A 15,997-nucleotide genomic window follows, 5' to 3' on the forward strand; every position below is an offset into this window, starting at 1 on the left:
TCGCTTCACTCGCTACTAACTTAGGTACATTGCAAATGCACAAAATTCTAAGAATTCAGAACAATAATTCAAATCCATATAACATTTATTTTAAAAAAAATTACATCTTTTTAGTAAATACTAAGTCATTAAAATAAATTAGAATTCAAATAAATGACATGTAATTCGTTAAACCTATTAGAAATGTGCTATAGTATAAAATCTTAAGATAAAATTTCTAAAACTGATATCTCTTTAAAAAGGTTAAAATTTTGGCGTGAAAAAAGGACTTTCGGCAAAATATTAAAATAGAAATCTATCGACAAAGACTACTCACTTCTGCCTATCTTAATAGTATGAGATTGCCGCAACTGATAGGGTTAATTTCGGAAGAGATCACATTTGATGAGAATGCTCTCTCTGGTTATTTCAGTTTCAGTTTTTAAAAGGGCTATATGTTGAGACACCTTAGCTTGATTTAGCATGCGACAATTTTAGCGGCAATCATTCGTCGATTTTCTAGCGTGGCCATTCGGGGAGTTGTAATGAGACTTTTTTTTGTCGCCGTGTAAGAGAAATATATATATATAGATACGCTAAAATATTATTTAAAATCCCATTCACGAGAACATAAAAAAAGATTTTAAAAATTAATATGATGAAAAATAATAGGTTTCACTAAGCACTTTATGCTAGAACACTTTTTGCTGGATGACAAGCAACAAGATTAATATCAGACCTTGAGTCCTCAATATTAGACCTTGATCTGGTATTAGCATTTTCATTTAGGTTTGATATCAACATCAATGCTTAGTTTTAGTATTAGCATTATTGCTATTGTCTGACATTAACATTATTGCTTATTTCTGATATTACCATTATTACTAATGTCTAGTATTGATATTACTGTTAAGATCTGGAATCAGAATTATTGCTATTGTCTGACATTAACATTATTGCTTATTTCTGGCATTATCATTATTACTAATGTCTAGTATTGATATTACTGTTAAGTTCTGGTATCAGAATTATTGATAATGTCTGCAGAAACTTCTCTGGCATACTGTAAGAAATTCCGATTCAAATTACTGTATTAAGTAATTAATTCACTTTAGGTGCATCATCCGCAAAATCTCTTTTACCGTAAAATTGATTTTTTATCGTAAAATATTATACCATAGTAATCATTTATATATATTTATATGATAAAGTGTAACTGATAAAACATAGTATAGAATTCTATTTCACGTATATTTTCGATTTTCGTTCTGACTTAGTTTTTTCTTTAATTTGATATAAAAACTAGTGATTGAAAACCAATAATTCAAAATCTATAACTTTCTTATGTTTTAGAAACTATTTTGAAGGTATTTTAAATAAAAATATAAAAACGTTCAAATTTTTTCTCTCTTTTATTCAGTTTATCGCCGCTATAATAGTTATTCATCATTCATATCATAAAATTAAACCTTCTTTATTTATATAGATTATACGTCAAAGGTGAGGGATGACAATTTTGGTAATGATTAAGCATAGCAAGGGTAAAATGAATGAGAATGAACTTAAATAAACATTAATTCAAAATCATCAAAATATCATTCTACACCTGATTAAAATCTCAGTCGAACATGATAGTTATTAAATTGAATGGAATGTTTAAAGTCGAAGGTTTCTCCTGATGTCTGTGTTGCATATTTTTAGAACTTCATTTTAAAGATTAACGGATATCTACAAAGCTAGACTAAAAAATGGAAGTAAAGTAAATAAAATGACAACAGATTTTGTTACATTCTATTTTAATGATGGGTTCTGTTAATGATCAAGACTGATGAACGGATACAAAAATGATTTCTTCTCAGATGAAGAAAAGCACGAATGAAGAACATGTACATCATCACACAACCGTGAGCAAGCACATTGTCCCATTTTTAAAGCTTTATCTTTTAACGGCCATGGTAGTAATACCATGTGATTTTGATCTTAGCCAGATGACGTGGACATTGTCTGAGCTGGTACACTTCTCCCGAGACTTCCATACCCCAACCAATAAGAGTTTTTTTTCAGTGACTGCAAATTTAACATTGCACCTTGCTGCGCAAACACACCAGTTGTTTTGTCGGTTGCCAGGATTGATCTCACTACCCACAGCTCTCCATCCAGTGGTGTGAGCGAATCCTCAACCCACTGAAGATTATTAATGTTCTTTGTTATTGCTTAGTGTTCTTGATAATATATTTTCCAATTATATATTTTGCATTTTCATGTTCTTTTAAGTGGATACTATTTTGTTACAACCGAATATATGTACTGGGACCACATCTGATGCAATCGAAACCATTGTCAGTAAAAAAACTTCTGTCAGACTCCAATGTTCCAAAAATGGAACATCCCTAAAAACGCTCTTAAAAAGTTTTCATTCAATTTTTATTTTATTTTACTTTATTTTATTATTTTTGGAAGTTCTTTAGCATTGAATTCTTTTATTTTATAACCGTCGTTGAACAGCCAACCCAATTTTATGGGTTTGCGACTACTAATGTTCAACTCCGTAGCCTTGTAATTTTGAATCCAATCCAGAAGACAAGGGAACTAATTCCTGGATCGAGTATTGGGAGAAATTTTTTCTTCGTGGAGGACTTTTTAGATGGAGCTGACCGGCATTTGCTTTACATGAAGAGGAAGACCACGAGAGCCTCCCATGCTTAGCCAGACGGTAAGGGGACTCTAACCTATGATCCGTCTACCACTGAGGATATTTCACGTCTGCACTTTGGTAGGCGCAAACCGGATGCGGAAATTGTATCGACCAGCCATCGCCGGGATCGAACCCTGGTTCACCTCATTGCTGTTTACTTCGTGCAAGATATTTCAGCAAAACGTATAGGGCTCTAATATTCAGATAAATTGTTCTGATATTTAATGCAATGACAGTTGAAACAATTAAGTTTTTTTTCAATCATAAAAATTTTAATATAAGTTACATATAACATTAGCATTAAATATTTTAACTATATACGGATACAGTTAAGTGTTTTTAAAGAATAAAAAAATATTAATTTTCCTAAAATCTTATTCATCTCTGATGCAGCACATAGTTCTCATACCTTAATTCATAAAAATTTTACAATACCCCAAACCCATTAAAATAGAATATCAAATGCTTATTCAAACCAGGAATCTTCGATTCCTTGTAATAAAATTAAATTAGAAAAATAATTTATTTCACTTTACTATCGGTTTCGAACACCGCATTTTTTAATGATCCCACTCCTCAGCAATATCTTTCATTCGATCGAACAACAAATGCAACGCTTCCGCGAAAGATATCAGACCGTTAAATGCTCTAATCGCATCGAAAAGGGATCTTCTCTCCACGCATAAAACTTTGCTTAACAAGATTTCGAAGCTATAAACAGTGTTTATATCCCTCGAACTGCTCCAAAAACACTCAACTATGGATAGTGAAAAAGAGACGACTGCCGAAATTAATTATATCAAGTCTCCTCACCCTTTTAACAATCAGAACCTGCATTTTCCTCTTCAATTTAGTCGTATTAAACTTTCAGAAACTTCCGCAGAAGGACTGCTTCGTAAATTTACGGTACCCAGCACTATTACGAACGTTAACAGAAAAGGAAAAAAAAACGCATTAAACTGTCAATTATCGTGTCACATAAACAAGAGAGTGTCCAATAAAGGTCCAGGGGCAGCTTCTTGCAGCCTTTGTATCCCTTAGATATGTCTTTTCTCCCGGTAGAGCAATTAGGAAGCTCTTCTTTTATTTTTATCACCTTCTTTGATTCTTGCGCTTCTTGTTCCTTACAAGTTGCTGATTTGCTGATGTGATGGATGGCTGTTGTAAGAAGAAATTTTCAAGCTCTAAAGTGCCACTTTTATGATTAAGCTAAGACTGAAAAAAAGGTAGTCTTAGCAATGTTGCATTTTTTGAACCGTGTTTAGTAAATAAATTCGTATTCACAAATCATAGTAAGTTTATTAAGCGTTTTAATACAATCAGCAGGACATACATATATTGTCTTTATTTGTTGTTTTATAATTAAAATGCCACTTTTATGATTAAGCTAAGAATGAGAAAAAGGTAGTCTTAGCAATGTTGTATTTTTTGAACCATGTTTAGTAAATAAATTCTTATTTACAAATTATAGAAAGTTTATTAAGCATTTTAATACAATCAGCAGGACATATAAATTGTCTTTATTTGTTGTTTCATGATTAAAGTGCCACTTTTATGATTAAACTGAGACTTAAAAAAAGGTAGTCTTAGCAATGTTGCATTTTTTGAACCATGTTTAGTAAATAAAATCTCATTCACAAATCATAGAAAGTTTATTAAGCACTTTAATAGAATCGGCAGGACATATAAATTGTCTTTATTTGTAATTTTCTACTGGGATATATCTTTGTATATTTAGACGAAATACTGCTGTTTTCTCTATATTTAAAATAATACTAATTTCAATTTAAATAATACTTATAGATCTAATGTTTACTTCTGCAATGTATCTCTTTTTACTTAAGAAATACGCTTAGAGCTAATGTTTCAGGATTTCCTCGTTGTCTTATGCTTTTTTTACTGCAAACAAACAAATATTATTTTGAAAACTTATAAATGTCTATCGGCTACAAGCTTTTCCCCAGCTGTATCTTCGTCAATTCATAGGCTGTTTAATATAAGGCAAAATTAAGAAATTGTGATATTAGCTAGTGGCCAGTAGAACATTTGAAACAGTGCCGATTTTTTTAAAAAAAATATTGAAACTTTTAAACAATTAAAACAGCTGTTGATATTAACAATGCGTGGCACTTTTGAAAAAACGTCTCTCAAAATATGATAAACGCTACAAGGTTCATTTTTAAAGTGAAAAAAAAAAATAAGCAAGAGTTACGTAAATTGATTTTCAGAATATCGCAAGATATTCATAATAATTTAATATTAATTAAAATAATAATAACAATAAAAATAATATTGGGTGTATTTTCGATGAAAGAATTAATGATTTTAAGGCGATTCGCAGATAGTTTTTTTTTCATAATTACCCTTTGTTACATTTCGTTGCCTAGTGGTCGTAGTGACCGTTAATTTTATCCTATACTATTTAAATATGTTCAAGCTTTATTTTCAAACTATAAAATCTGACACAAATTGAGCAGACCGACAAGAAAAAAATAAAAGTAAACATACTGGAATAAGACAAGCTAAAGCATTTCTTAGTGATTTTTTTTTCTTCCTTCAAATATCGCAAGACAAAATTATTCCATAAAGTGTCTAAACATCTTATTTCCGCTAGAAAGTACGTTCAAGAAAAAAAAAATACAAAGAACAAACACAACACCGCAAATTGTTCTTTCAGTATTAACTCTAACTCCACTCAAAATATAGCTTCCTATCCCAATAAACCGCCGTCCAGCAACTGTCAAATTACACCTCTTTCTTTTCGTTTACTTCAAGGCAACTAAGAATAGGTCAGTGCAAGTGGAAGCGAAGAAGAAAAAAAAAAGAAAAGAAAAAAGGCAACCTCATTCGCTATTTATTAGAAAGGCATAATATTTCTGGTGATGGTGCAGGATAGAGTGTGAGTGGTTGGTGCCAAGAAACACTATTTCGGTGGTTGCTAGCAGCTCTCTGGACTCCCACGGGGATCTTCCCCGGGGACTGCGGATGCATTAGCTCCCCCTTATCAGTGATCTCCCCCGAGATTGGGATGAAGTTTCCTGGAGAAAAAACATACACCCGGTATACCGACCTCGGCCCCTATCCTAATCTCAGAAACTTATACGAAATAAACAAAAGAATTGAACTTGCTTTCTCATAGCCGGGATTTTTCATTTAGAGGGGAGACCCACGAAATAAACCGATTTGAATTCACGGGAAAAGGGAGATATTAAACCGGGGAAGCGAAAATTTCGCGAAACGTTTTATATATTTTTCAAGTAAATAAATAAAAATCAGAATAGCTGGAATTTCCAGAAATACTTGGTTTTACGCGTAGAATATATGTAAATTTGGATTTGGAGAAATAATCTGTTCATGTATTTGAGAAGTAGCCAATTGTTACTTATTAAGAAATGACCCATATGCAATGACATATTGTCAACAAAAATATCCATACATTAACCCCTTAACGATCGGTTAATTTTCAAGAAAACGGTCATAAAAGTGTCTATTTTGCCAAATACACGTATTTGATTAGTGCTAGTATCTAGTTTAAAATAAACTAACTATTTACAATTACCTTAAAAATATCCTGGTACTGCTATATGGTGTGTAAAATGAGAAAACAATGTTTTCTGGGCAAAAAAAAATGAATTAGTTTTATTCTTATTGGGGCATTACTACTAAACACTCCAGCCCGTCAATATCACGGGAGCGAGAAGGAAGGGGCTAATGATGACGTGGAGGATGCTCTAGGTTAACTTTTCTAGAATTTGTTACAGATTTTACAAAAGTCTATATACGATTGAATTATTTTTCAGATTAGGCACAGATTACGGCAAACCTTGTAATTAACACCACCGATTGGTTCTTCGATCTAAATTTGGTACTTTAATGTGCGCATGTGTGAACATTATCTCGTCAATTCATTACTAAAAGTGAATCGTATATAAACCATCAATATTTATAATATTCATAAAAAAACTTTAGAATTTAATTCCCAAGTCAAATTTTGTATGATAAACACAGCAGCAAAAAAGCCGAAAGCTATCCTCTAAAAATTTGGCACACTATTAAAAAATCATAATTCGATTTAGATAGCTTTCGCGTTCATTGATTAGTAATTTGTTTTTAGTAGGTTTGGTCATTGAACTACTTCTTTGGCAAAATTTAAAACTACTAATCATTAAAGTAAAAAGATTAAAATGAATTATAGTTAAGTATATATATTTCATTCTGATGTAAATAAAAGTCATCTAAATATATTAAAATAATGTCCACCTCTCGTTGCTCAGCTCTCGAAAAGTAATAACTTAAAATCGAACACTAAAAAAAATGACTTAAATCACTCGACACCCTATAAATATTAATCCAGGACCTTTTACCGGAGTGTTTTGAGATATATGTCCCTTTTTAGAGATATATCCCTATCTCAAAATGCATTCTTCCTCGTTTTTTTGAATCTATCGCATTACTATTAAATCCTATAAAAGCTCATATCTTTCCGAGAATGAAATACTGCCATATCCCTCTTGCGACAGCACTATACATTGGAAAGCTATAAACTTTAATAGAAAGTACTCCACGACAGAAGTCTTGAACTGGGAAAACTACATCTCCGGGAAAAGATGTTCAAGTCAAGAATCCGGTTTTCCGTGAAATATGGCCTGCTCTACCCCTTCTCCGGTAAAGCCCAATTCAATTCGAGTTCTAAACGCAGTAAAGAAGCTTTGACAGGAGACAAACTGCAGTGAAATAGCGAGTGGTGGGGGAGAAGTTCAAAATACTGTCAAAGATATTGCGCCAGTCTTTTTTACTGCTTTCTCGTTTGTTTTGTTTTACTAGAATTGACCCCGCGACAACGGCCGACGACCGGGCATGCCGCAATCGTAAAAGACAAATTTGTCATGTCAGAATAAACGGAATGAAAGTGAAAAGGTGAAATCATTTTTCGATTGCTATTAAAAGTTTTGTACTAATCTATAAAAGTTAATATTTTTGTGAAAGTAGCGAAGCGAGAAAATGTAAATTGCTAATTTTTTGTGGTTAGGAGAGAAGGAAATTATACTCTTATCATTAGAATATCATTATCATTGCCCTTATCATTTATAATAAAAATTTAAACCACTTTCCAACAAACTATGTTGGTTAAACTTAAGTCGTACTCTCTGCCAAATAAGAATGCAAGATACAATTGTTTACTAAACAAAGCTAATAAAACTATAGTTAATCAAAATTTCACATTACCTTTCCCACAAAAAAAGAAGAGAAACAAACCTATAGCCCACAGAAATAAAATAAAAAATTTAAAAGCTACGCTCAAGTACGTTAAAAAGGGGGAAATATTTTTGCTACATCTAAAACAAAGATTTAGTTACATTATTTTTGCATGCAATAAACGAATATTATCCTGTCTCTTAAAAGAGATGATACTTAGAAAATATATTAGTTTTGTTTTCCTACTTTTGAACTTCAAATGATTCAGCAGCTTTCGATGTTTTCCCCTCATCAATTAATAATTTTTTTCTACTTTAAAGCAAAATATATTTAAATTAAGAAAAATAACTTCATGAAATTTAAAATATTTAGCTTTAGGAAGTATAAATTTTGACTTAATATTTAACATGCAAATTTTTCCTAATGTATATAAAAATATGCAGTTTCTGAATTAAATATTCATAAAAACATTTTCAATGCTATAAGTTAAAAAAAATGTTAAGGACAAGTTAAATTTTGAATAATTTTTATGAAAATTAGTTATTGTTAATATTAACGAACACGATATACAAGGAGCTGGATATAGTGGAGATATTGGCATGAAGCGCCATTATTCGAGTCATCGGATAATGTAATTTTGGGATATTCTTAAAATTTTTGCACAATAAATAGTGGCAGATTAATACTAGCGTTGTTTAAGAGATGAAAATTATTAAAATTTTAGTAGTTCATACTATTGTCAAAAGTAAGTGGAACGGTTTTTATCCCGCCGAAAATCCTTAGAAACTTAATTTATTGGAAGATGGCTCTAAAAAACGGTTCCTTACGAAAAGCGAACTGATTTTGTTCACATTTGACAATTAAACTCGCTTTGGATTTTTTAAAATCCTCCTTCGGGCTCTCAGTTGATATATTTGGTTCATTCTTAGCCTACCACACCTAGGTTAAATTACCTGAATAAAAAGCTGGCCTTTTAATCAGATTGCACATTTCTCTCTTTTTATCTTAGTGGTACGGTATGTTAAGCCTACGTCCATTTAGAGAGACTGGTGTTGCAAAATACAACTACCACAACTTACCCTCCAAACTGAATTTTAAATTTAAACTAGTTTCTTCTTTTCTATTCCTAGAATATGTTACATTGTTTTGCTTATTTTTCAAATAAATATTGATTCACGAACACTTTTTAAATATTTTTGAAAAGCAATCACTCCCTTAACATTTTTAAACATTCTTAAAACGCAATCACACTCTGCTGCCGTGCAATTTAGAAATCAACGTAAGAGACAAAAAAGTTCAAAATCGAGATTTTTATGCATTTGGCATCTTTGTATGATAAACTATACATTGTAAAAAAAAAAATTAACAGTCAACAGAACAAGATTTTGTTTTATCAGTTTTTTGAAATTCTATTTTAGCGCTCACCGCATTACCAGTCGAAAGAAAATAGCTATGAAACCAATTTTCTCAGAATCAATCATGAAGCACTTACGTTGTTTTCTCAATTGCACGGCAGTATGTCAGTATTCATCTAAATTCAATTTTGTATTGACCTTCTCTCACACTCTCGGAATTCATTACAATAAATCAATAAAATTTATTTTATCAGTAAAAACGAACATTTAAAATTTTTTTTCTTTTAAAGCCACATTAAAATTAAATCTGTCCATACTCCTGATAACCTAAAACTTGAAAGAATTATAAATAAGTATTGTATGTATGATAAACTATACATTGGAAAAAAAATTTCCAGTCAAAAGAACAAGATTTTGTTTTATCAGTTTTTTGAAATTCTATTTTAGCGCTCACAGCATTACCAGTCGAAAGTAAATAACTATCAAACAAATTTTCTCAGAATCAATCGTGAAGCACTTACGTTGTTTTCTCAATTGCACGGCAGTATGTAATCTTCTCTTACACTCTCGAAATTCATTGCAAATAAACCAATAAAATTTATTTTATCAGTAAAAGCGAAAATTTAAGAAAAAAAATTAATTTTTTTTAAAGTCATATTAAAATTAAATCTGTCCATACTCCTGATAACCTAAAACTTGAAAGTATAAATTTTTGTATTGACCTTCTCATACATTTTACTGCCGTCTGCCATGGGGAAAAATAACACAATCCCAAACTTACATTGGGAGATTTGATCTATAGACTGGCTATTTCGTATCCCTTCTTCTCGATCTTCGATCCGTATTATTTTTTTTCTTCTTTTCGTAACTTCGTTTTGTGAAATGTAGCGCATCGGAATGCATCCCATTTTCTGAGATTGCTCAGCTACTGTCTTGTCTGTTCCCGAGGAATTTTTTTTTTGTTGCTCGCATCCATATTTGCCGCGGACACTTTCTTCAGTTTTATGGGGTGAATGCTTCTCAGAAGAAAAAATATTGTATAAAGAGATCTGTTCCATTTTGACGGGAAATATGAGATGGAAAAATATCGATAATAAGTTTTTCTTGAACTGTCATCGATGAATTTGTAGGCAAAAAACGTATACTCTTAGTTTAGAGACAGTGTATCCTACTGGCTACTATGTTGATGTTGTGTTGCAATTACGGTTTGAGTGGTATTGACTTGATTGTGGAGATGAATTTATGTGTCAATAAAAAAACACACATTTTCTTAAATATATAACCCAGTAACATTAATTTCTTTCTTGCTAATATTTTAAAAACTATTTCTTTAATTTTCAAGTTAATCTTCCCTTCCGACATAAGTAAGCATTGAAATTAGACAGATTTCAGAATCGCATGGATATCCGTTATAAAATCGGTGCATCTAATTTTTTTAGAACGAAAACTGAGAGATTTTCACAAAAGTTTTGGTGTTCACAATGGCATAATGAAAAGAAAGGGAGAATTTTTTTAAAAAAATAAATACTCTTGATTAGTATTTTCCAATAGGGTACTTGCAACTCAAAACAAGAAGAAGATCACTGATACTCAGACACTCTGACCTATGACTTCAGTGCAAGCTGGTTGTTTATAAACAAGATGACGTGTTTATTATCTGAATATTGCCAGGTATAGTAAGTTTCTCTATAAATTAGAATGTAGTATGAAGTTAATTAAATATTACTCCGGATCACATGTCGAATATGTTAAAATACAATTCTTTCTTTTCTACGTATTTTACCCAACCTAGATTTCTTGTTTGTTTATGTATTTCATTGCAACTGATTTAATATTATTTTGTGTATCTGACAACTTCGTTACATAATTAGCATGTTTATGCTCTACATTGCGTCATGCCGGTCTTTTTCCTAAGTTAGATAGAAACCAAATCTTTTTTGTGATAAAGTATAGAATGTGTCACTTAAGAGAATTCATATTTGAGGAGCTAGGCTCTCTCGAAATGGAATGTAAAGACCAGTTGCTGACATATAAACAAATATCAAGTTTCAACAGTCAATCAGAATCCATACATAAACTGGAGTCATTTGCTAGTACATAATTTTTTTAATTTGGTTTGCGAAAATAGACTGATAAGATCAATATAATTAACTCTGAAATGCACTTGTTGATGTGTTTTAAGGAATTGAATACCATTTACGTATTTTTCTAATCATTTCTTTACGATAGCAATACAGAAAAGAGTGTATTAAATCAATAGTACAGTAGTGAGAGCATGAATTATATTTTGAAAAAAAGAAATATAGACAAAACAACCAGAACATGGTAAAATTTACTGTGATTTTGGCTGTTAATCCCATTATGATTCATTGGTCTTGTAGAGGAATACTAACATGAATTAAACTAATATGAGCCATCGAATAACAAAATAAAACTAAATTTCCAAAATAAACTATTTATTAAAAACTTTAAAATAAAAACTGAATAAGAACATACTTCAAACTTCCAAAGTAGTTGGGGAAAAGGCTCTGCCTCCTGAAACTCGCTTAAAGCCAGAGTAAATCATGTCGCGAAATCGCTAATCAAACTGAAGCAGGCAAAAATATTCCAGTTAGCAAGAGTTTCAGAGCGCATGCGTAACAAATCAACAAATATGAAAAGATTTCTCCTTATAAGTTATTGTTAGAAGATTCAACTACGGCTGAACATACCGCCGCCCTTGAAGTAACTAACTTCAACAATTAATAAATTAAATTAAACAGTTATGCAAGAAAATGAAACATATCACAATTTTCTAAACTTGTTCAAACCATTTGAAATACTAAAAACACTTCAGAGTAGTGTTTCTAAGAAGTATTAAATTTAGCAATCTTAAGAATATCTAACAGAAAAATTAAACCAGCGTAAATGTAGAATCCCAAAATCAAATATCTTAGAGTATAAATTTTGAAAATCAGAAAAAACACTCAAAACTCAATTTTAAACTATTCTAACTAACTTAGAAATTTCAGAAATAATTGTGATAACTAAGTTTTAGAATCAGGTGGAAATAATCATAACTTTACAATTGTTCTTTTAATCATACCATTAACAGTTTTTAAAGATAAAACTCGTATCTTATCGTCACTACCTGGAAATGTTTGAATAACTCTTCCTGAACTCCATTTTAGTGGTGGGAAATTGTCATTTTTTATGATCACTAAATCACCTACCTTTATGGTTTGTCGGTTGGCATGCCATTTTGGACGATTTTGCAACCGGGATAGATGTTCGGATTTCCACCGAACCCAAAATGTTTGTATCAGTTCCTGTAATAAATTCCATCTAGATAACCTGTTGTCAGGAAGAGATGTATAATCCCTCTCTGGCATTGTTGTTAAGGATTGTCCTGTTAGAAAATGCCCAGAAGTCAAAGGAGCTAAATCGTTGGGATCACTTGAAATCGGTGTAATGGGTCTTGAGTTCAAGCACGCTTCAATTTGCACTAGAATCGTGTAAAACTCTTCATAAGAAAGTATGGTGTGTCCCAGAATGTGGCGTAGATGGTATTTCACGGATTTGACACCTGCCTTCCAGATGCCACCCATGTGAGGAGCTGACGGAGTGTTTGTTGAAATGCCAACTTATGTTATTGTCGGCTAGATGATGGGATACTTTATCTGTGTGAGTTATAGACCTCCAGTTGCGATCCTCTTCCAGTATTTTGGATGCACGTACAAAATTAGTACCACAGTCACTATAGAGATCAGTACACTGCCCTCTTCTACTGATGAATCGCTGAGAGCAGCAATGAATGCCTCTGAAATCATATCACCAACTAGCTCCAGGTGAATAGCTTTTCTTACAAAACACACGAAGAGTGCGATGTACCCCTTATAGGTGGATCTTCCTCTCGAAGTTTTTAGTGAAAATGGACCGGCATAGTCTACGCCACATTTTAGAAAGGCCTTGCATGGTAAAGTTCGATCTCTAGGTAGATCTCCCATAAGTTGTTCCATGGTTTGAGCTTTATTTTGGCAAAAAATGACGCATTTTTGAACGTGATGCCTTGCAACATCCCGAGTTGCAATGATCCAATACTTTCGAATTAGCACTGAAAGCATCAGTTGGGGACCAGCATGCAAGTACCTGAGATGAACATCAAACAGTATCAAATCTGTTAACTTGTGGTGTTTGGGAAGTAAAATCGGATGCTTTTCAGTCTCTAATAGCTTACTGTGACGTAGTCTACTCGAAGAATTCCTTTCTCGTCTAAGAAGGGATTTAGAGGAGCTATTTTTGATCTGCAACTAAGATTCGTATGTTCAATCAAGGTTGCAATTTTCATCTTGAAATGCATCTTTCTGCGCCTGGCGAATGAGGTGAATCAAGACTGATTCTAATTTCTGAGCTGTTAAAAAGCCAAATTTTTTCGAACTACCAGGGTGAGCATTGGAAGCAAAACGTTTGAAGTAGGCTAATACTTTATTCAGTTTGGACAAACTTGAGTATTTGGCAAACGGAAAGATGTTTGTGTTCTCTGGTTGGATAGCGTGATGAATTTTCACCGGTTTTATTTCACTTAGTGTTTCCTCTGTCAAATCATTAACTGAAGAACTTGTGTCGATATTGGATAAATCTAGACCTGTCCACCACAGATGATGGTAGTTCAAGTCAATCGGATTGGTTGCACAATCTGCAGGATTGCGTTCACCTTTGATGTGATGCCATTGTGCTTGGGGAATTATATCTTGGATCTTGCTGACCCTATTGACGACAAACGTTTTCCATAGACTAGGATCACTATTTATCCAAGCTAAGATAATTTTCGACCCTGTCCAACAGTGAATGATTGGTGATTTCAAGGAAAGAGATTCCAAAACCTGTTGTATTGTGCGAGCTAAAAGTAATGATCCACGTAGTTCCAGTCGAGGAAATCGGCTTCAACGTCGCTACTTTAGTTTTAGCTACCGCTAATCTTGTCATCGAATTCCCCAGGTTGTCACTAGTTCGTAAGTAAACTACACTGCCATAGGCTTTCTCCGATGCATCACAAAATCCAAGAACTTCAACTTTTATGGATCTGCTCTAATTATCGTCTGCTCTAATTAATTAGCATATTTAAAGTTAGGCACTTGAACCATTGAGTTCTGTTACGGTATAATCCGATAATTTGTTCAAAAGTTACTCAGGATGTTCTTTTTTTTTATCAGTAATTGTAAATCTGAAGTAATAAAAGTTTTTTTCTAGAATACTTTTATGGTCTTTCAATTGATTTTTCAATATGAAAGTGTTAGTAAAAACACATTGTATTATTATTAAAGCAAAAGAGAACATCGCATATATTAAAAAAAACTTGTCTAAATGTTTTTTCTAAATTTCAAAAAAACAAATTTTATTGAGTAACAAATGTCATCAGACACTTATAATGAAAAAAAAAGTAGTGCAACTCAAATGCTTATCTAAATAAAAAAGAATATTAAAATAGAATAAATTGTGCTAGTAAACAACAGAATTTTCAAAAATAAAAATAATGAATAGTGGGATAATGAATGAATAGATATAGACTAAGACAGAATCCCTAATGACAGACACGTATACGAGAAATAGAATAAAACAAATCTGATTAATTGAATTAAAAAAAATTGTCCTGATTAAATGGGGCCAAAAAAACGTCCAAGGGAAATGTCAGGATATTAACGTAAAGAGCACAAAGTTTACGTCACGAGTCCAAAGGAAAACTTATGAAGGCGAGTAGCTAGTACCCCCAGAGTATTTGATTTGTTATGGGAACATGGAGGACTTTGCGACTCGACAGATTTAACGTGCATCAGTCACCATTTATTACACGGGGAGTCTTCGATCAGTTGGGATTGAACCCACGATCTCTTGGACATGGACCCAGCTTCCTACAGACCAGGCTATCCCAGCCTCTGTGATAACTATTGTCGGGAAACAATGTAAGGGACATAGATGAAACTTATTGAAGGCGTTCAAATGTTTCAGTAACATAAGCAAGATCCATCATCACTGCCAAAACATGGAAAAAGAAATGCAAAATGGAATTTTACGGTATTATTTTTCAATTCTGCATTTTCATCTTAGCGTTGATGATCATAGTACTGAAACAAGCATGAAACTGCAACTCATTATTTCAGTGCAATAAAATTGGAAACATAAATGAGCTCAAAAAGTTTATAACTTTCCCAAAATTTGATAAATCAAAGTATTTTTCAAAAGAATAAAAACCTAATATAAAACTTCTCTGAAAAGAAATCTAGATAATAAAACAAATATTTGATACAATAAAGTTCTCACTCAATTCTTTTTCGAACCTTTTCTCGTTCTGATTTTTTTTTTCTCTTTCAATTAAATAAAATTGTGAAGGCAATGGTTTATATTCTTTCTAGAAAAGCATGAAAAAATATAGATTTATCTAACTCCTTATCGATTTTCCCATTTCATATCTAAATTCTATTACTCTTAACCGTAATATGAATTTTTTCGTGCAATTTGCTGTCAAACAGAGCACATAAAAACGAAAAATAGTTGATTCTGCGCAATAAATGTGTTACAAAAAAGGTTTGGTTAAAGAAGTTTGAATCTAGTTGATTGTTAAATCAGTTTCGAACTTATTTTGTGTTTCTTTCAATTAAATAAAATTGCAAAGCCAAAAGTTTAATTTCTTTTTAGAAAAGCCGGAAAAAAATATATTTATCGAACATCTTATCGATTTTCCCATTTTATTCCATTACTTTTATTCGAGATATGATTTCTTTCATGTAATTTGCTG

At 32.0% G+C, this 15,997-nt stretch overlaps 1 protein-coding gene across 3 annotated transcripts in view; it reads right to left on the reverse strand.

The window, feature by feature from the left end:
• The window catches only part of LOC107443943 (BAR/IMD domain-containing adapter protein 2), a 255,616-nt gene that overhangs the window by 75,402 nt on the left and 164,217 nt on the right, over positions 1-15,997 (reverse strand). Inside the window, exon 1 of one of the 3 annotated variants that reach the window (XM_043039369.3) lies at positions 11,722-11,811. The exons of the other annotated variants lie outside the window; for them this stretch is intronic. The gene's annotated coding sequence lies outside the window, so the exon portion shown is untranslated. Of the gene's footprint in view, positions 1-11,721; positions 11,812-15,997 lie in introns of those variants that run through there. 3 annotated transcript variants of the gene reach the window in all.

This window comes from Parasteatoda tepidariorum, chromosome 7 (genome assembly GCF_982258835.1).
Source record: "Parasteatoda tepidariorum strain Cologne lab strain chromosome 7, Ptep-v5.0, whole genome shotgun sequence".
NCBI classification, from domain to species: Eukaryota; Metazoa; Arthropoda; class Arachnida; order Araneae; family Theridiidae; genus Parasteatoda; species Parasteatoda tepidariorum.